The sequence below is a fragment of the Ceratotherium simum genome, chromosome 8, assembly GCF_057802395.1.
Source record: "Ceratotherium simum simum isolate JZ-2026a chromosome 8, ASM5780239v1, whole genome shotgun sequence".
Classification (NCBI taxonomy): Eukaryota; Metazoa; Chordata; class Mammalia; order Perissodactyla; family Rhinocerotidae; genus Ceratotherium; species Ceratotherium simum.
In genome coordinates, this window is record NC_141907.1 from 17,553,338 (window position 1) to 17,576,482 (window position 23,145).

At 36.9% G+C, this 23,145-nt stretch overlaps 1 long non-coding RNA gene across 2 annotated transcripts in view; it reads right to left on the reverse strand.

Moving 5' to 3' along the window:
- The window catches only part of LOC147916407 (uncharacterized), a 117,084-nt gene that overhangs the window by 21,818 nt on the left and 72,121 nt on the right, over nt 1–23,145 (reverse strand). The window contains exon 3 of one of the 2 annotated variants that reach the window (XR_015552889.1): nt 2,025–3,744. This is a non-coding gene — a long non-coding RNA (uncharacterized LOC147916407). Of the gene's footprint in view, nt 1–1,069; nt 3,745–23,145 lie in introns of those variants that run through there. The other variant, XR_015552888.1, reaches the window with a different exon arrangement.

The window sequence follows — 23,145 nt, forward strand, 5'->3', positions numbered from 1 at the left end:
CAGGCTTAACCTAAATTAAAAAGGAATAAGGAATATGCCAGGGACTACTTAGAGGAGAGGCTGCTACAAATCTTTTGATCCCAGTACTTACCTAGGGAATACAATTTCTTGGAAGCATATTATTATTCCAAAAGTAATTCTTTTAGGCAAAATGCAAGACTACTGGGACAAGAATTTCACCATCTCCCTTCGCATTCATGCAAAGATTTTTTTTTTTTTGTGAGGAAGATCAGCCCTGAGCTAACATCTGTGCTAATCCTCCTCTTTTTGCTGAGGAAGACCAGCTCTGAGCTAACATCTATTGCCAATCCTCCTCCTTTTTTTTTTTTTTCCCAAAGCCCCAGTAGATAGTTGTATGTCATAGTTGCACATCCTTCTAGTTGCTGTATGTGGGACACCGCCTCAGCATGGCCAGAGAAGCGGTGCATCGGTGCAGGCCCGGGATACAAACCCTGGCCGCCAGTAGCAGAGCGCGCACACTTAACCGCTAAGCCATGGGGCCGACCCTGCAAAGATTTTTGTTATGTTCTACGAAGCCACAAGGGCAGATTTGTATAAGTAAATTAATTTAATTATTTTAATGAATTAATTCATTAAATATTAATACTTCTGTGAATGAAGTCAATTAATGGAAGGATTTTTAAGGCAATAGCTCATTGGCTCAATGGCTATGGCTCATTCCACTGAAAATTGCCTGAAAGTATACAGAGAAATCAGAAGGCTTTGCAAACTTTGATCTTAACCCAGTAAGAATTTTAAATGACAGTTTTATTTATCAATGAAATACATACAGTCATGCGTAGTGACATTTTGGTCAATGACAGACCACATATACGGTGGTGGTCCTTTAAGATTTATAACATACAACCTAGGTGTGTAGTAGGCTATACCATCTAGGTTTGTGTAAGTACACTCTATGATGTTTGCACAATGACGAAATCGCCTAATGACACATTTCTCAGAATCCATCACTGTTGTTAAGCGACATGTAACTGTATTTCACACACTAATAAATTTCACTTTCATTTGAATATTTTATAAAACACATAAATGCATAATATGTGGCACATTGTAAAAGTTAATTATTGTTTGAAAGTGTTTAATGCATAAAGTTTAATAAATCATAAATCAGATACAAGATAAGTCTCATTAATAATAGTTTTAGAAAACTATCCCTGAAGCAAACATTGCTAGCTTACTTCCCATCTTGCAGGATCACTGCTCTTCACTGCCTGATGCCCAATGTTTTGAAAACAGATATTTTATGGTTTTGCTTGGTTTTTATATGTTTCACTTGGGAGGTAACCCTGGTCCCTGTTACTCCGTCTTTACTCGAAGTAGATGTCAAAAATATCCAGTTTTATAATATGAACATAAGATTATTTCAAAATGGATGTAACAAGTGCCTTGCTGAAGATCACCTAGCTATTAAATTGAGGAAGGGGACTCAAGTCTAAGTCCTAGATCTTAAACACTGTGATACTCTGCTTCTCTAACTCTTCATTAACATTTGCCACTTAGAATTACAATTGGTCAAACTAAACACAATACAGAATTCTTGCCTTCAAGAAGTTCACAGTCTAGAGAAAAAGATTTTAACTTTATGGCCACAGAGAACAGTGTTGGCACACAGTTGACATTCCCTGCACGTGTGGGAACGGATGAATTCAGGTGAAGAAGCAGCTTCCTAGACCCGTTCCAGCAGAGCACTAAACCACACCAGGGACAGCAACACAGGCTATTCATCAGTGCCTGAAGTCCCTGCAAGGAAGGCCATGAGGCTTGGAAATAGTAAGATATCTCAAGGAAAATCAGTTTCGTGAGGAAAGAAATAAAACATTAAACAAAACATAGTGATGACCCTATGGGTAAAGGAGGCGTAAGAGAATCTATAGAACGGCTGGAGACCTTTGTCTAGTTAGCTGCTCAGCTGAAATTTTATTTTGATTCTGACTTGCTCTGAAATGAGCATCTGTTCAGAACCACAAACTATGACATAAGGTGGAAGGTATGATATAAGTCACCTGGGTCTTGTTCCTACTCGGTTTGGAAATCCATCTTGATGACAGACGTCAAACTATTTTTGAATCCTCAGAATGACAGGGGCCCATTATTGCTGAGAGAGTCTGTCCTGTTGTCAGACAAATTAATTGTTATGAATCTTCTTTCTTATATAATGCAGCTTCTTCACATGTAAAGAGAAGACACATGCACACATACAAACACCGAGCTATACACAAGAGATACAGCAGATCTCTGTCAGGATGTTTAGACATGGAAATATGCTTTCAACATAGTGGAGGATGAGAAAAGAGGCTGAGAAAAGGGAGTAAAAGGAGTTGAAAGTAAAATGTTTATATGAAGAAAAGTTTATCAGTAACCACATTGGATTTTAGATGGGCTGGGAAGTTCAAAGAATATATGGCAAAAATAATGTGCTAAAAATGCCATGGTCATTCTCATCTCCATGCTAATCTTGAATCAAGCCATTTTTGATCACCACCCCAGTACCTCATCTCTGACATCATAAAGGCTAAAAACTTACAATTTTACTGATATTCAATATCCAAAGATGTTAACTGTTAGGCCTTCATGGGAACAAGTCTCTAATCAGTAATGTTTTGTATAGTCTTCTGATATCCAGAATATAAGTCATGATTAACTTAATTATGTGATTATCTATACAATACTATCACAAGATTATCATCTTATTCTGTCAAAACATGAACCTACTCTTTTTTTCATACTCTAAAAGTGTTCAAAGGACCAGAAAATCTTGCTAGATAAATATGAACCTCCACAAAAATCAAGAGATATGACAGACTTGCACCAGTACCCTGCAGAGGCACAGTAGACCCTACAACTCAATAAGAAACTCCAGAATCAGGAGTTGACCAGCATTCCTTATTTTTTATATATATATTCCAATAACTCCAATTATATATATATATGTTTAATTGAATAACATTGATTATATAATCTTGGTTTAGTTCTTAGTTACAGAATAAGTTGGTTACTTACTTCTTTGGTTTACTGTTTTGTAAAATACATAAAATGGGTGTAATATACCAGGAAATGAGACTGCTTGGGAAATCGTCTAGTAAAAATAATTATTCTACTTCAACTCAGTTCCATTTATAAAATAGATTATGCTTGAAGACCTTTCCAGTGCCACATTCTAGGATGAAACGATGTATAACAGGGAAAATAATATGAAATTTATCAAAAATAATAACCCCAGATCTTAAAATGTATTTCAAAGCATACTAAGTGATTGTTTTGTCTCTCCTTAATTATGAATTTCAGTCCCAGAGAAGCAAGAAGGAAGAGAAGTCATATTGATTGCTATCTATTGTGTTCTTTCTGGGTAATCTGAAGGTCTGCATTTTTCACTTATCCATCACAATAACTCTAAAATATTCAATCTTGCGCAAAGCCAACCCAGCTATTTAAGAGCAGACAGGAGTTAACCCAGAGCTGGATCCAAAGCCAGAGCTCAGGGGCCTCCTACCACTCAGTGGAGCCTCCCAGAGCTCATCCCTAAAGAACAGCTCCTTCTTCTACTCCCCTTGTTTCACTCTAGCATTGATCCAGTGCCATGAGTTCTCACCTCAGCAATTATTGCCTCAATATTCACATCTCAAGGTGGAGTCAAGGGAAGGAGGACACCAGTGTTGAAAAGTGATAGGCTGTCCACTACTGTCCGCTCACTCTAAGTATCGTCAGGGTCCAAATCTTATGATGCTAAGTGGGAGAAATGAAATGCAAAGAAAAAGGCTTAAAATCCTATCCCAAAATATTCCTGCCCCAAAACACTGCTTTTCTATTTCTATTCTATTTCTATACAATTTCACTTAAGCAAAAATATGAAAAAGTATATTGATATGAAGGATAACAGGTTTTAATAGAAAATAGTGAACTTTCAACAGCTGTGCCCTCTCCAATGCAATCTGGATCTCAGCCCAGAGAGGAAGGATGAGGCTTTCCTTGGGCACTCTCATCCCTAGGTGCAGTGGTAGCTCCTTATATCGGCAAGGTCTCTACTTTTAGTAGTTCTCTTTATTTTTTCATGAGCCAATCCTGATTTTTACTTGAATCCTGTTACAATAAATAATTCTTTGCGTTAAAATTCTCTAGTTCAAATGACTGTGTGGTTTCTGTGTCCTGAGTGGACCCTGACTGATATACATAACAAACAGAATTTGGCAAACACTAGACTGAATAAACACATACACACACACACACATATTTTTTATGGGGGGATTTCTCAGAGATTCTGAAGTATAATATGTGTTACAAATTTAAAAGAAGGATAAATTAGGGCCTGGCCTGGTGGTGTAGTGGTTAAGTTTGCGAGCTCCGCTTCGGCAGCCCGGGGTTTGTAGGTTTGGATCCTGGGAGCACACCTATGCACCGCTTATCAAGCCATGCTGTGGCAGGCATCCCACATATAAAGTAGAGGAAGACTGGCACAGATGTTAGATCGGGCGAATCTTCCACAGCAAAAAGAGGAGGATTGGCAACAGATATTAGCTCAGGGCTAATCTTCCTCACCAAAATAAAGAAGGATAAATTATATACAGAATTCCACAAATTTGTATTAATATGGAAACTCCTCCCCACCCCATACACATACCATGGGACAAGATTAGTGTTCTGTGGGGCATATTTGAGGACACAGATGTTTTAACCCATAGTACAGCTGAATTTTACTTGGTAGGAATCTGAAACCAATGCGTGTTCATGGGGAATAGCAAGTACAATATCTAGAAGTCAATGATTTTTCTTTTTATTTTTTTGATACAAAGAGCTATGGAACAATGTTTTCAACATTTTCCTGTCCTCGAGTACCTAAGACAACACCTGCTCATGAATAACCAGGGGATTCAACAGCAGGGAGAGCAGGAATTCTCAGTCAGGAGAGGGGAGGCAGGACAACTCTCTTAGGGAGTGTAGCAGTAGCTTGAAAGGAGGAGGAAGGTGGAAAGTTTCCCCCCCTCTAGAGATTCTATTTCATATTCTCCATTTGCTGATTCCTGGTTCAGAACATTTGGGCTTTCCCATAAATGTGTATGGCATCCACGGAACGTTGCAGACATAATCAGATTTTTGCCTCTTTACAGCTTGAGACAGTATCATTTGGGAAAAGACCTTGCAGAGGCCTCTGCTTTTAGAAATATATGACTTAAGTAATAAGTGTCAGACACTATCAGAATCTGGGGCTGTGACATGCTGCAGGACAGAGCGCTGGTGGAAGCTATTATTACCTTTTATGTACATTCACCAAAATATTGTTAAGGAAATGTAATTACCAACGGGGAGGTTCATTTATCCAAATTATTCTGGGCTACCAAAGAAACCTGACATGTAAACAATTTAGATAAGGATTCTAATAATCCAGCTATACCAAGTATCTGCAATTTGTCAGGCGATGAACTCATTCTTAGCTGGAACAGTCTATTGTCCTTGAAGTGCTATTTCAGCTGAATGTACATCAGGAAGACAACTTTAAGTCAGTGTCAAGATACTGAATTTTAATCAAGCTAAAAAAAAAAACACATAATACAATGAGATTTTCACCTCCTATTTTCGAAGTTGAATGAACTGGCATTCCTATAATAAATATCCAGCTAACTCATTAAAATGGAAAATACAGAGGAATTATAGGAAGCTTTGGAAAATACTCTAGGATTTATTATACCTGGTACCTGGGGTAGAAGTAAAACAGTCAAATCTTAAATGCTTTGAGTCACTATGATATGAGCAATAATGTGTTAGGGAAAAGGGATATGAATAAAGCATAAGACACAATTGCTGTCTTTAATAACATCTCATTTGGGAAACAAAATGTTTTTTAAGTGGTTATATTTAGATCATTTACATAAGAAAATGTAATAATAAAATTCCAAAAGAACAACAGAATTTTCTAACGCTACAGTCTAGGTCTTGAATGCACATTTACCATGAGACATTTTTGAGAAAAATTGGCATTCACCCAAAGAGCAAAGCTGGGATCTAAGATATTTTTTAAACAGTTGAGTATTGTCTGGTAGTATTTGCAGGTATAACATAAGAGCAATTTGGTGGTGCGGCTCTTTCTCAGTGAAATGGAATGACTTTGTCCCTGCAAATAAGGATCAGTGTGAAGAGAAACCACTAATTTGCCTATTTCGTGAAAAATATGTTTTCATTAATTCATTATCTTAACAGGCATTTGCTGAGCTTCTTCTGTGTTCATGCACCACGTCAAGCACTGAAGAATTCAATGATGAGACAATGCCCTTTTCCTTGAGGAGCTCATTGTCCAGCAGAGAAGACAGGTGGGTAAATGAATAATTAAAATAAAGTTGATAAGAGCAATAATAGGAGTGTTGTGGGAGTGTAGAGGAAAAGAAGACGCCAGTGGCATGTGGAGCCAGCCTGTGGGAGCCCGTGAGAGCCAACTGCTACACGTGGAGGAATTTCGTAAGCCAGTCGCTGGATACAGCCATTATTAAAAATTAAATTAGACAAAGTTTCGATTAAATAAATTAGATTTAAAACAAAGGTTATAAACACTTGAAACTCCATCACTTCCTAATTATTTTATTACATTGGACTATTATCTATGCACTTGAGCTTATTTAGTTCTATTGTACATGTATGTTGGAAATGTCATAGAATGGCGTGCTACTGTGCATCTGTTACCAACTTTGTTTAGTGGCATCACAGTGGTAGCTTGAAATGTGCCATGGTGGGAGTATTTACACCAGGGAATTAAACAAATGCTACCAAACAGAGTTGGTTTTTTTCCCACAGACAGCCAGTTGTTGAATATATATCAACATCTACCGTTGAGAAGATCTAACCTAGATCCCTACCTAGTCATGGTCAAGGAGAGCTTCCTGGAAGAAGAGCAAGTAAAGATAAGTAAAATTCGTCAGACAAAGAATGAGAACTAGTCTGCATAAATAGTCTAAGCTAGAAATATCTTTGAAGTTGTCCTAGCTCCTCTCATCTCGTCTCCTCCAAATCTAATTGTTTGCTATCATAGTTAATAGAGCTGTTCACCTATATTGTCGTTCTCACTTTCAGAGTCCCTATACGATTGCATTTTTTAGCTCCCTTGGCCAAATGACTTGACTTTGTCAATGTAACGTGTGCAGAAGTGAAATGGGCCATTTCCAGATTGAAGCTTTTAGAGACAGTGTGTGAATTGCTGTGTTCATTTAACCCTGAAGTGGTGACTGTGGACGCAGTCAACCTAAGTCCCTGAATGAGTATGATGAGCAAAGAATGTCTGAATGTCACTCCCTAAATTCCTACTTGGATTGTTTACGTATATTGAGTAAGAAATAAACTTTTGTTGTTCTAAGCCACTAATACTTGGGGGTTATTCATTACTCCAGCATGACCCAGACCATCCTAACTCACACAAATTCCAAGTATGATATATTCTTTGAAATAGTTCCTCCATAGCTTTTGTTTCAGTTCACACACCGACGAATCTCTCACCTGAAGCACTACAATAGCCACCTACCTTTCCTTCTTGCTTCCAGTCTCAGCATCCTTCAATCTGTCCTCTATACTGAAGAGTTAGGTCCCTCACAAACTCTTCTATGTAACCATCTTTAAAATAGCCTCATTATATACAAGATAAATCTAAATAATTTGAAATGGTATATTCAAAAAGCCTTCATGATCTGGCCCTTAATGTTCATGTTCAAATCACACAGAATTAGTCAGTTTCCCACACCAGTTTCCTGGCATCAGAACACTCAAACTTTGGGCCTTTATGCTCTCATCCCGATTCCTCCTTTTGACAAAGTCAAGCTCATACATCAAGTTATTATGTCATTTCATACGTGAACCCTTAAGCACAATTGGCCCCTTTCTCGCTTTTCAGTATTTTCCAGTGGCACTTTGCTCACACTGCTGTGATAGTAATGATCCTATGACACTATAGACAATTCTGTGTAGTTCTCTATCAAGACTTAGCTTTCTGGGACCCATCTTCAAATCCCCAGGCTTGACACAGAGTTAGTGCTCATTAAAAGCTTGCACTATATATATGAGGAAATAATCTTTGATTTACTAAACATGGTCAGCTAGAGAAGAACTTTTCCTTTGGTTTTCTTGACTCTGATTTTAATTAAGACTGCATCTCAGACTCCTACCAGAGGTGGAAAAAATGTTTTAATCATTTATCCTAACCTCTTCGTTTGAGAGTTAGAAATCAAGGCCCACATCCCTTTGAGGATCTGCTGCCTATTCAGTGACCAAGTCAGAAATAAAATCTGAGGTCTTCTTCACCGTCAGACATTGAAATTTGCCTATCTGTAGTGTCATGTTGTAGTAATAAATTTATCCTAATGTGCACTAATCAAAAATTCAAATTCTCATCATTTACGCCAAACCACGCCCAAGAAACAGTCATTCTTTTTCTAGTATTTTTCAATTTATTTTCATAAGCCATGTTTACACACATTGATCTTACCTCTAATATACACTTTCCACTTTTTTAACTCTCTAAAATATTTCTTGAAGTGGTCACCCATGAAAAGGTAAAACAAGATAAATTTTATAATTTCTGAACCAAAAGAAATCAGAAAAATCATCCGTGCAAACAGATTTTTAAAAAATGAGATCCTAAAATGTAACATGATTTAAGTAAGACCACACGGCTACACAGAAGCTGAAGCAAGAAAACACTCAGATTTTTCAACTCCCAGGCAATGGTTCTTCCTCTTGCAAAATGCAGGATTTTTTTTTTTTTTCAGCCCTGAGCTAACATCCATGCTAATCCTCCTCTTTTTGCTGAGGAAGACCAGCTCTGAGCTAACATCTATTGCGAATCCTCCTCCTTTTTTTTTTGTTCCCCAAAGCCCAGTAAATAGTTGTACGTCATAGTTGCACATCCTTCCAGTTGCTGTGTATGGGACGTGGCCTCAGCATGGCCAGAGAAGCAGGTCGGTGCGCGCCCAGGATCCAAACCAGGGCCGCCAGCAGGGGAGCGTGCGCACTCAACCACTAAGCCACGGGACCAGCCCAAATGCAGGATTTTATTTTGCTATTAATCTTGGTCATTGCTCCAACCTTCCAGCTCAGGGCCCTACTTCTGTTGCTTAAATTAAATAATACAAGTGACATAAATAAAGGTCCTCTAGAGCACTAGACTAGCCACTATACATTGTTCAGAAAGAAAAGGTAAAAATCTGTACACACATTATCATAAAATTTAAGTTAAATTTGCTCATCATAAAAAGTTGAATGTCTGTCTGTTTTCTAAACTGAGAAAAGAGCTTTCCTATAATATTCAAAAGTTTGTTTTAATAGTCATCTTTCAAGAACTGTTGCTGTATAACCCTAAGACTATGCATTTTTGTTATACGAAAATATACTACAATTAATGTTTGTTGTAAAAAATTGTGCCAGTTCACTTTATATTATATATTGTGTTTATCAAAAGAGGATCAATTTTCACACCAATTTGTGATAATTGCTTTGATGATAATCTTGTCATCACAATCTGATTAACATCCAACACACGTAAAATGTGCATTCCTTAGTGTTTTAAGGATTTTTTTTAACGGAATTAAGAAAAAAAAGAGATTAAGTAACCTGTCAAGGAAAACAACACGAAGTGGCAGAGCAAGGATTTGAACTCATGTTAGTCTGGATCAAAAACGTTGTTCTTCATCAATGTACTACTTCTCTCCTGGGTTTGCAATTTATTTTTCACTTATTCTTGATTCCACAAAATTTCAGTTTGCTCTAAAATTCATTTCAAATATACATAGTATAATTAAAACAATGAATGTAATCGCCTTTAAAGTAAAATATAAACTCTTAAAGCTACGTTCAAGGTTTGAAAATTAAATCTATGTTTCAAAAAAGACAATTTTTCAAGCTTGCAGCTCTTAGATTGCTTCATCTCTATTTTTCTCAAAATAATTTAGGCAGAATTATTTACAGAATAGTTGCAAATTTTTTGTGTGTGTGTGAGGAAGATTAACCCTGAGCTAACATCCTCTGCCAATCCTCTTCTTTGTGCTAAGAAAGATTGGCCCTGGGCTAACATCCATGCCCATCTTCCTCTACTTTATATGGGACGCCGCCACAGCATGGCTTGACAAGCGATGCGTCAGTCTGCACCTGGGATCCAAACCTGTGAACTCCGCACCTGGGATGCAAACCTGCAAACCCCACACCGCCAAAGTGGAGCACGCGAACTTAACTGCTACGCCACCGGGCCAGCCCCCAAAATGACTGTTTTTCAAAGAAGTATCGGGAAAATTTATATGGAAAAATTTGCTTTCCAAAGACATATATGACAGCTTATAATTGTTTCAAAAGAATTTCAATATCATAAAAGAACTATTGTTTTCATGAAATAAATGAATTACATATGCACAGAAAACTCACAATGCTACTCACATCATTATGGCATGGGGAAAAAATTATACTTGTTAAAATACAGTTGCGTCCAAAAATATTTTCCTGGTTGTCTTTAATAGCTCCTTTGAAGTTGATTCTTTATGTCATAGCCAATTTTCTGTTTCTCTCATTAAAATCCAGCTAGCATTATGACAAAGGAGAAATAAATAAACAAAATGCTCAAACAAAAGTATCCAATGGTTGATTCATAGCAAAACCAAAAATGGTATCTACAAGGAAGCAGGAATTTCTGATTTAATTTGCTTTCATATTCATTCAATCATTAAAGACAGTGGGTTTAACCTCTGCATATGAGTTTAGCCCAAAAGTGTTTCAAAAATATGAATGACATTGCATATACTCGAGTAACCATAGTTAAGCACATTTTCAAATACTCAAAGCTATTTATACACACACACACACATATACATATATACACATACTCAATACACACACAACTATACACATACACAGTGGTGCTTTTCAATAATTAAATGTTTACATATATTCATTAAGCAAGTATACAAATTCATTATATTCTATAGAAGAGATGCTTGAACTACCTGAAGCAAAGAAGTATTTTCATATTCTTTCCTTCCTTCCCTACCATCTTCTCTTATTCTATTTTCTATCTGTTTCTTCCTTCTTTCTTTCCATAAATAACTATTAATCATTATCACATATGCTGGGGACTGGTAAGTATGCAAGGTCCAATGGTGAATAAGTAGATAAGGACCCTACCTTAAAGGAGCTTTCATTGTACTGGATGTAAATTTGTTAAAAGATGAAAATCAAAAGATTTTAAATCAGCTATATCTTCATTCAAATCATGATGTCAACACTTATGTGCCTTTGCGATATTATTTAACTTTACTGAGTTTCCATTTTCTCAAAAGGAAAATGGCCATAATTTTAATCTCATCGTGTATCTTGTGGATTAAATAAAATAATGAATGGAAAAAACTGAGTGGAGAATCTGGCATATAGCAGATACTGAATAAATGTGATATATCTGCTCTCCTCATACACATTTAAACAGTAATTTGCTGTTAAACCCAAGCCTCACTGTTCCAGGTTTATAAACACTCAAGAAAAGAAAATATGGCCAGGGTTTTACATTGCTCTAAAATAAATATTCTACTCAGAAGAGGTGCTTAATAAACACTGGTTGGAAAATATGTTGGCTATCACCAAAGAGGGAGAAAGAGAAAATCCGAGACTCAATGACACAGAGAGATAGAATGGAAAAATAAATAAGCCCATGATAGGTATCAATATGGCAATTTAAAAGGTGACTAGTACATTCTTTCCTGTTCACATAAGTGATGTCATATGTAATGCTGACTTGTAATGTTTCCAATCCCAATTTTATTTTCTCTACTTTTACATAGGAGGGGCTTTAATTCACTGGGAAGGCAGCTAGGGCAACTGGCCTCCTGCCATGGTGGGCGATATTGTATGCTCCCATGAAATTAGCTGCTACATGAAAAGGTAGATAAGCTGGAAGGGGAAGTAGGTCTGCTGGATACTCAAATAGAGTGGTGGAAACAACTAACGGAATGGATGTTCCCAAAAGGAAATTACCTAACATGTAGCGGCACACGGAATATTTCAGAAATCCAAGCCATGTTTTGCTTCTACCATCTCACCTATTGAGGAATCTTTCGTCACTGTGATGGGTTGGATGATTTTAAATGAGATCTAAAAACAGTGGACTCCAGTGGAGTCCAGCATTCTCTGGACCATAAATCTCACCACTACTTGCTACAGAATTCCAGAAACTCTGATGGAACCCAGACTGTCACCCAATAGTCTTAGTTTTAAATCAACAATTTTATGAAAATAACAAAACAAAGATTGGTGCAGACTTATGGTCAGAAGAAAAGCACTTTCAAAGCTCTGGGAGTTAAAATGTAAAATCAACTCCAATTTAAAGGTACCTTAGAGAAAACTGATGTTTCTTTTCCATAAATAAAAAAGTCAAGTGCAATACTGAAAAGGCATTATTGTACCTAATGAAAAAAGTATTATGTTAAAGGCAGATTTCTTTGCAGGGTTGTCCAAAAATGACAGTTTCAATGTGTTTTTTTTGTCCAACCAAGTACTACACAGGAAAGGATACCAAGATTAAGGAACTCCCTGACTGGGAGAGTCCTCTGCTGTAGACAGATGTTTCAAACAGTGAGGTCAGGCCCCTGAGCATTAAAAACAAGCAATTAATTCCATTCAGAATGATTCTATGTTTGCCCAGCAAACGTCTTGATTATGACCTGGTTCCCTATGTGATTTTCTACTGTGAGTAAAGGAGACAGGTTGATGGAAACCTGTGGTGGATCTGACAATCAAATTTCCCACTGTTAAGTAAGAAGGTGGTATTCTGCTGTATCCTCCTTAGTCTCTTGTGAGTTTTCTAAATATGATTCAGCATCTCCAAGTCCAATTATCTACTACACTGAAAAGATGGAATTACTAAGGCATATGAGTTAGGCCAGATCCACATACTGGCAAAACTGTCAAGCTAATGGTGTATATATATGAATCAGTCCTCAAAGCATTGGGGGAGACACAAAGAAGGACAACCAGACTTAGTCCCTCACCTCAAGGAGGCAGGCATTTTCAAATCAGCTGAGGAGGCAAGTTATATACATATGGGGAGATGGAAAAAAAAACCTGAAGGCAGTTTGAGGTCCAGCAGAATAGTGAAATTTACAAGTTATATAAATATATTAAGAGCATAAACACCTACAGTAGAAAGATTAGAAGGATATCTCTTGGTAGTGGGAAAAATTTGTATCTTCAGCCTATTTATATTTTCTGCAATAAACATGTATTTGCTTTTATAATAAAAACATTTAAAGGGTTTTCTGTAGAGTATAATGGATTACCATGAGCTGAAGTAGGAAGGAGAGACTTACATGAGGATTTACTTTGGGAGTGTAGAGACACGGTCAGTAGTTAACAATTACATCAAAAAGTACTTGTATTCATTTCTTATTGCTACTATAACAAATTATCCCAAGCTTGGTGGCCAAATTTATTATCTCACAGTTCCAGAGGTGAGAAGTCCAAAATGGGTCTCATTGGGATAAAATCAAGGTGTCAGCAGGGCTGCACTCCTTCTGGAGGCTCCAGGAAAGAATCCATTTCCTTGCCTTTTTCAGCTTCTAGAGGCCTCCTGCATTCCTTGGCACATGGTCCCTTTTCATTCTCAAAACCAACAATGGTTGGTAGAATTTTTCTCACACCACATCACTCTGACATTGACACTCCCATGTCCCTCTTTCATTTAACAAAATCTTGTGATTACATTGGGCCCACCCAGATAATCTAGGAAAATATTCCTATCTCAGAATCCTTAACTTAAGCACATCTTCAAAGTTTCTTTCGCCGTGTCAGGTAATATATTTAAAGGTTCTGCGTATTAGGATGTGAACACCTTTGGTGGGGAGGATATTTTGCCTACCACAGTAATATTAAGAAATAACCACATTCCTTGACACAACTCCTTTTTTGGGGAGGATGCAACTTTCTCTTTTTCTTTCCCATCTCTCTTTTTAAAAAAATATTATAATTCAACTTGAGTGTTCTAAGAAAATCAGCAATGTCAAATTTGTACTTCACCATCAAGATGATAAGAGGGCAGGTGCAGAGGTTATTCTCTGCGAAGTACAGTTTTCTTCTCGGCTACTGCAACATTCTAGATGAGAAATTATGCCCTTCATTCATAATTAATGGAATGCTGAAAATGTGAGGGGCACAGCCATGAGCACTGATGTTCCAAGGTTATGCTTGTCTGATTACTCCAGGGCTTAGATCTGACTGAAGTTCTATAGGAAATGAATCCAGGGGAACAGAAAATCAAGATGACAACCAAATATTGGAGAAGAATTCATCTCCATCCGCCATCTACCTCAACTGCTGTTAATGAGACCCTACTATAACTTCAAACAGTGTGAGGTTAGGGCTGACTTCTGTAATAAACCTTTGGCAGACCTATTCACCTTAAAGTTGATGGCAAATCTAGTGGCGACTATGATCTACAAAGTTGACTTGATCTTTGGTCATGATTCACCTTCTGCCTTCAACCATTTGATGAATACTTATCCAGCTTCCACAACTTAGCAAGGTCACTCCCCTGTGAAGTCCTTCCTCACTGTGCTCCTCACCCTCATCCTCATATAGCACTGGCCCTTGCCTTCTTTGGGATTCCGCTGGATGTACTTCTATTATAGCATTTGTGACTTCCTTCTATGCATGCCTGCTTTCCCACATTTACCCATTAATACCCAGAGGTGAGGATCTGTTTGATTCACTTTCCTTAATCTCAAAGATAACAATGAGCCAGGAGGAGGTTTACAGTCTGATCTGGCTATACCGCTTGCTAAAATATTGAAGCATTTCAATGAATAGCTGCTTCCCTGAGCCCCTGGGACTCTCAATCCAGCAAGTAAAGGGGCAGTAGGGAGCCTCTGGGACCCTGCTCCCAACAATAGCCAGCACCCATTCTCATAGGTCAATGTCCATGCTCTACAAACTCTGACTGCCTTCCCAAACTTCAGGATAGTGCCTGGCTTGTAACGAGTGTTAGTAAATATTTGTTGAATAAATATATCTTATAAATATACCTTGTATGTGAGTAGACTTTGCTAATAAAAAATTTTAAAAGTGTTGGCAAGGATATGAAGAAAGGGAAAATTTGTGCACTGTTGGTGGGATTGTAAACTGGTACAAACTCTATGGAAAACAGTATGGAGGGTCCTCAAAAAATTAAAACTAAACTACCATATTATCTAGCAATCCCACTTCTGGGTATATGACTGAAGGAAACAGAAACAAGTTTTCAAAGCGATATACACACTCTCACATTTATTGCAGGATTATTCTCAAAAGCCAAGATATGACAACAATTTAAGTGTCCATCTACGGATGCATGGATAAAGAAGATGTGGTATATATATATACAATTGGAATACTATTCAGCTATGAGGAAAAAGGAAATCTGCCATTTGCAACAACATAGGTGGACCCTGAGGACATTATGCTAAGTGAGGTAAGTCAGACAAAGAAAGACAAACACTATATGATCTCCCCTATATGTGGAATCTAAAAACCCAACCTCATAGAAACAGAGAGTAGAATGGTGGTTACTAGGGGATAAGGGGAGGAAAGAATGGGAGAGTTGTTTAAGGTACATACATACTTGTGACCAGTAAATAAATAAGTCCAGGAGACATAATGCATAGTACAGTGATTACAGATAACGAAACTGTTTTATAAACTTTAAACTGGCTGAGAACCTAGATCTTAACTGTTACCAAGACGAGAAGAAACGATAATTATGTGATGCAATAGAGGTATTAGCTAACAGTACAATAGCAATCATATTGCAATATAAATGTATCAAATCAATATGTTGTACACCTTAAACGTAACACAATGTTATGTCAAACATCTCGATTAAAAAAAAGTAAAGAAAATATCTTCTTCACCTCTTCAGAGAAGACCATTCCAATCTTTATTTAAAGTAATTTTGCAGACGACGATTTTTACTATTTAGCACTGACATAAGGTAGTTCAACTCAGGAAAAATTCTAGAATGGTCAGATAATTTTATCCTAAAAGTGAAGACAGTTTTATATTTTGAAATGACAAAGAGTGTTGTTTAGAGATGGCCTTTTTGATGGACCTGAGAGCAAAACTAAATGAGATAAACATAGAGCTGCAGAAAAGAGAGACATTTCTACATGAGTTCTAGAAAGATTTTCAAAGAAAACAAAAGTAGAAACTCTGGATAAAATAATACATAAAAGAAGACTTAAAATTTTTTCTTAGAACCAGAATCACAAGTGAAAACAAGGAAAAAAAGAGGGAAATGTTTCTTTCATCTTGCAAGACAATCTACCTTTAGGTTCTTTGTCTTGCTAACTATTGATATTAATAAAGTTGAAGATTTAAAAAATGAATTTGTTGTTCCATTTTGACAATGCAGGTTTTCAAAAGGAAGTAACAGTGTCTGAAAATAACTATTACCTTAAACGAGTGGCTGAAAATAAAAATGATTGGGTATTGGTCAGGGCATAAAAACATTAAAGAAAGCTTTGCTCTGCAAATCTGAAATGCACCTACTTTTGTGAGTCTGCATTCTCAAACATAGAGAACAGTTATAGAGGTCAATGTCAAACCATAGAAAAACTAACAAAAAATAAAAGTGACAAGGTGTCAAACCTCTTAAGGGAGACAGACTTTCTAAGCTTTGAAGTACTAGGAAAGAAAGCACAAAGGAAAAGGTAAATATTTGTGGAAAAATAGTAAATATATACGTGTTGTAAGCCAGAAAAATATGAAAAAGGCAAATAATTACTTTGCATCAAATGCAAAAAGGAAACAATAAGTGTGTTTAACACAAAAAGAGCTTGTATAATTTACTAAGAAAAGCTCTAAGACAATAAATAAATTGGCAAGGAACATTGTATGATTTTGCTAGAGCCGCCATAACAAAATACTACCGACTGGGTGGCTTAAGGAACAGAAATTTATTTTCTCACAGTTCTGGAAGCTAGAAGTCTGAGATCAAGGTGCTGGCAGGTTTGGTTTATCCTGAGACCTCTCTTCTTTGCTTGCAGATGGCTGCCTTCTTGCTGTGTCCTCAGATGGTTGTCTCTTGGTCTTTGTGTGTCTGTGTCCTAATCTCCTCTTCTTATAAGGACACCAGTATGTTGGATTAGGGCCCACCCATATGAACTGATTTTAACTTATTATCTCTTTAAAGGCCCTATCTCCAAATACAGTCACATTCTGAGATACTAGGGGTTAGGATTTCAATGTAGAAATTTCGAGGGGACACAACTCAGGCCACAACAGACGTAAACAATTCAAAAAAGAAATATTGTCTAAAAAATACATAAATACGTTACCTTTGCTAATAAGTAAAGGAATGTTAATTAAAGGTAAAATATGATTCTATTTTTTATTTGTCAAACTAGTAATGATTAGAAAAACATTTTAATGCTGTTAGCATTTTAATGCCTGCAAGGATTCAGGGCAATGAGGATTTTGAATGCTACAGACAGGAGTGTACACTGGCAAACCATTTTGGAAAGCAAATTTACATTATAGATCAGGACTATAAAAAATATTACACTCTCAATATAGATGGTATAATCAAGAAAAAGATAATAAAATTATATCTAGAGATCAGCATATTTACTCTGGAAGATATCTTTACTGAAACATTACCCATCAGAGTATTATTTACAATACCAAAAATATTTGAAACAATTTAAATACCCACAATGGAGAAACTCTTATGCAAACTCTACACTTGATGAGATGTTATACAGCCACAAAAAATGAGACTTATAAAGACCATGAAAAACATAAAATATATACAATTTTATTTTCAAAAAAATAAAGCAGAATGCAAAAGCTATATGTCAAAAAGGTGCATAGAATAAGAGAAGACAGGAAATAAACCTATACTCATTACTTGAGAATAATAGAACTGAAGGTTAGTTTGTTTTTTCTTTCTGGTATTACATATTTTCAATTTCCAAAAAGCAACCTGTATTGGTTTTTATAGTTTAAAATAATCATTTCAACTTCAGTAAAATTGGATTGAATTTCTAAAAATTTAGTTTCAATTCTATGAAGCTTAGGTTAACACGAGAGCTGCTTACTTAAATGCTTTGCTTTCACCCTGTCACATGTTTTTTAACTAACTGTTATGTTGATACGAGTGATACTTTCACTCAAGACCCATTGCCAACCCCACCTTCACTCTGTTCCAGTCATTGCAGACATAACAATGAAAAGAGATGACTCTATGGAAAAAGTCGGGGATTACTATCATAAGGATTTGAGAATCATTAGTTGATCAAGCTCACCTTCCAGGAAGCTCTAATGAGATCACTCCCTATTCAGGCTGTCAACCTGAGACTACCCACTATATAGGCCTGAAGGTCAGAGCCATATTTCACAAGTTTTGTAGGCATTTCAACAACAGGAAACACTAGATGCTTGCTGTCTTTCTCTACAACTGCGAGGGAAATATACAGCAAGTTATGGCAAGTTCCAACATATAGGTATCTAGTAAGTGCAGGGTATAGAATACTGCACCATCAGGACTGGTGAAATGGTATATTTTACTCTTTGGTAACACATAGAGATCAGAGTACACACAATCCCGGAGTTCAAGAAGAGCCCCAAATTGTAAAATTTGGGCAATCAATTGCCCATCAAAAATTTCAGGACTCAAACCATGTTCATTAATTTGATATTAACACTAATCAGCATTCTAATTTCCCTACTAGAATAGACATGAGAAACATAGTTGTAATAGGTTGAATGGTGTCCCCCCAAAATTCATGTTCATCTGGAACCTATAAATATGACCTTATTTGTAAATAGGGTCTTTGCAGATGTAATTAAGGTAAGGATCAAGGTGAGATCCTACTGGATTAGAGTGGTCCCTAAATCCAAAGAGAGTGTCCTTATGAGAGACAGACACACAGGGAAGAAGCCATGTGAAGACGGAGGCAGAGATTGGAGTAATGCTGCCATAAGCCAAGGAATACCAGGACCTGCTAGAAGCTGAAAGAGGCAAGGAAGGATTCTCCCCTAGAGTCTTCAGAGGAACCCTCTCCCTGCAGACTCACTGAGTTTGACCTGCAGAACTGAAAAACAATAAATTTCTGTTTTTTTAAATCACCTAGTTTGTAGCAATTTGTTATGAAAGCCCTAGGAAACTAATACAGTAGTTTACAGAAAGAATAATGCCACATTTCACAAAAACTATCTCTTTAAATATTGGAGGCAGAATGGTGTGATGGAAAGAACACAGAAACAGCTGGAGTCAAAGGATACTGGTTCCACTCTGGAATTTTCCATTGGGCAATTCAGTTAGCCTCCCCAAATATCCATTTTACAATCTCTAGAAGATAGACATGATTACAATATCAATCACACAGGATCGTTGACAAGATTAAATGAGATGATGCATGTAATAAGCATTTGATAAGCTATAAAGTGGACAGAAATACTTATTTCTTTATTGTTATCAATGGTTCAGAGTAAATGTCAATTTTGCACTATATATCTATTTATGAATTATGAAAATTGAAAATATGAAAGAAATTTACACAAGTACACGTTTGGCATGCTTTTCAGTTTGTTCTCACTTACAGAATCTTTTTTGCCTAAAGGGTGGGTTTATATCCTGAAGACTGACTTTGGACCTTGACATGAATCATTTATCACATAGGTAAATCATTAGAGATGTTTCGGAAGGGAGTAACCCAGGGCTCAGTTATTTTTAGAATGGTTGTGCTGTCATTAATAATCATTTGTTGCATTTTTAGTCATCTAAACTGGGATAAGAAAATAAATAGATGACACTGACTGTGGTAAGACAGTTTTAGTGTTGCTGACTGAAAAAATAAAAAGTTAGTGACAGAAAATCCTCCTGTTAATGTCCAGATCCTGAGTTTTTATAGCATTCCCCATATTTGAGAAGAGCAGCAGATGGATGGTATCAAAGACAAGAAAACCGATTTCAGTTATTTCAGTAATAACTGCAGTTTAATACTGCTTTTAAAAAAATTCAAGATCCTAATAACTACTAGAACAAATTACTCACTTCTTAAAGTAACAGCTTAGGTGTACCATTCAGAAGATAAAATTTATAACTCCTGATTGTGAATCACTTTATGCAATAAAAATACCATCGAGGCAAATTATTTCCAACACAGTCTCTCAGAACTGACGTCACCCAAACACGTTTTCAAAATTAAATGGAAGATATGGTCAAGGCTCCTGGTGTTCCTGTTTTCTTCCCTATTAGAGCAGAAAGCAACACTCATTCCTCTGTGCTCATTCTCAATGGGAAATCGATGGTGAACCTAATCAATGATGGGGAGTCAATGGTGTTTCTCTCAAAACAATCAGATGGCAAACAATTTCTACAAAGTCCATCTCCTCCAGAAGCATTTTGTCAAGACTGGGTCATTAGCTCCGGTAATCGTTGCTGTCTCTGAGTGGAAGTCCACCTTGATGGCTGTCATTATTCTCCAGTTCTCTTCCATGTTCAAATGGAGGACCAATGTGGCAAGTGTTAATTCCTCACTGGTCCAAACTTATGGCCCTCTCTCCAGTCGACATCACCCCCAGGCAAGCAAGTGGTAATTATGGTGGAAAAGAACTTGACGACCTCCCAGAATTTCTCTCCTTCTCCACACATTAGTTCAGACTCTCACCCCCTTTTGGATAGGACATTGCAATATCTACCTAATGAAGGCCTTCGTCATTTGATTTCTGTTTACTTCTGCATCTACATCTCCCACTACTGACCTCCACACATACTATGCTGCCATCACACTGAGGGCCCAGGCCTCTTAACCTTCTGGATCTTTGATTAGAGAGAGCAGCAGGGCATGCTTGCTTGAAAAACACATAGACAAGATCCTTGCCTGAACACCCTCTCCAATGAATTTCTTACTCTTCTCTTTTGCCCCCTTTGATTATACCTCTCATTACTTCATATTTCATACTTAAAATCTAAGTTTCCTGAGGCTGGAACTATATCTTCCACTCTGATACCCCTATCTAAGCATAAAACCAGCACAAAGAAAGTGTCTGAAACAGTTTTTAATAAGCCAATGGAATTAAAACCTGAGTTAATTCCCTATTCCATAATATTCAACAAGTTGTTTAAATTCTCCATGTTTCCTTGTTTATTGGGTATAAAATTGTTGTTTAGGACAGAATTGTTTAACGATTAAATGATACAGAGTATATGAATATGTTTCATAAACCCTAAAATATCTTACAAACGAAAAGATTATGATCATCATTTTCATTTAAAGAAATTCTACTGACTCACCAAAGTACACCCAACTTATTGATACTATATGGAAGTAGACACAGAAATCACCTTACGGAATGTGTTCCATAGAATTTTGAGGCCACATATATATTCCAAGGCTGCACAGTCCCATCTGACCAAGGAAATGAGGAGAGAAAGCGGCAGAAATAAAGAGGTATGAGGCTAATGTAAAGGAAAATTTTCATAATGATTTCAGAGCCCAAAGATTTTCATCAGCATGCTCAGAGTTGATACTTGCATCCCTGCTTCCCTCAGACGTCTCTCCTTACCTCTAGGTCCTAGGCTGTGTTGGGAATCAGGGTGCAGTTGTTGTGTTTGATGACGGTTTTACTATCAAATAAGCGAGGCATTGACATTCTTTGAGAAAAGTGGCTCATTATAAATACACATTCAAAATAAACCCAGTATTTACTAGGACCAAGTATTAAGTAAGCTATATATTTTATATACATTGCTCTCATCTAATCTTGTGTACTGTCTGGTGCAAGATGGAGTCAGAAACGTGGTTGTCCTGAGAAGGCTAATAATCTACTAACCTTTCAAATTATATTTTCCAAATGCCCAACACTGATTTGTAGTTGAAAAGGTGGGCTGTAGATTAGAAGGATAGAGAAGGCAGACTGCTAATGTTAGCACTCCACTTCTACTATATGGCCTAAAACAATTCAGACCTGGCCTCAAATTTACAATCCCATTAGGCGAATAGACTCAGTTAAATGGAGTCACCCCACCTCCTTGTTAGACAAAACTGCAGACATCCATTGTTACTTAAGACCAAGACCACCCATTCGTAGGGAGTAGGGGGTCCTATCTTGTACCCCAAAATAAATCACAGAGAGGACTTTACTGCGTGGCAGTTCTGGAGAACACACTGGGTTTCATTTCTCTTACATCTCTCCTGCTGCCTGGTTGATTACCCAGGCCATGCAGAATGAATAGAACCTGATCTAATCCAGTCTCTACAGTGGGCAGACTGAACAGAGAGGATCGGAGGAAGCCCTCAGCCAACTCCAGGGTGCAAGACATCATCCAGAACAAGTGTCCCATTTCTCAAACAAACCAAAGGCCTGAATAAAAAGGAAGGGAGAGCAAGTGTCATACATTAAAAGAAATTTGGAAAACACAACAGCCAAATGCATCAAAAGCACTTTGTTAATAAAAGGACCAAACACACTTTAAAAAAAAATTCTTGAGACAATGGAGGAAATGTGAATATGGAAATACGGACTGAATATTAAATTTTTGAAAGAATTATTATTGTGTTAAGTGTGATAATGGCATGGGGTTTATGTATAAACATGTTCTTTTCAGTTGGAGATTCATATGTAAGAATTTGCAGGAGCCAAGTATTGTCTAGCATTTATTTTAAAATATGCCCCCCCACCAATTAAATTAAAAGATGAAATAAGATTGGCAAATTGTTGAAACTGGGTAAAGGGTACATGGAGTTTATTATACTGTTCACTTTCTTTGGTTTATGTTTGAAATTTTCATAATAAAAAGCCTAAAGAAAAGTAAATGAAATGATTCTTTTTATCTCTAAAAGGGACATTTGCACCTGCCAGGTAATCTGTCCAAGTTTTATAAATGTAATTGGAATGTCCAGGTCCATTTACATTCATATGAAATCATAGTTGGGTTGAACATGGGGATAGAAAAAATAAGTAGAGCCATGAGGATAAGGAGTCTCAGGGAGGAAGAGTATTAAAACCCAACGGAACAATGAATATTATGTGCATGGTCACAATATGAAAGATGTTAATGAACTCCAAGTGAGATAAGTTCAAGGAAAAGGCGACAAAACTAATAACAGAAAATAAGGCTCTGGTGATATAATCTCCTTCAAGACC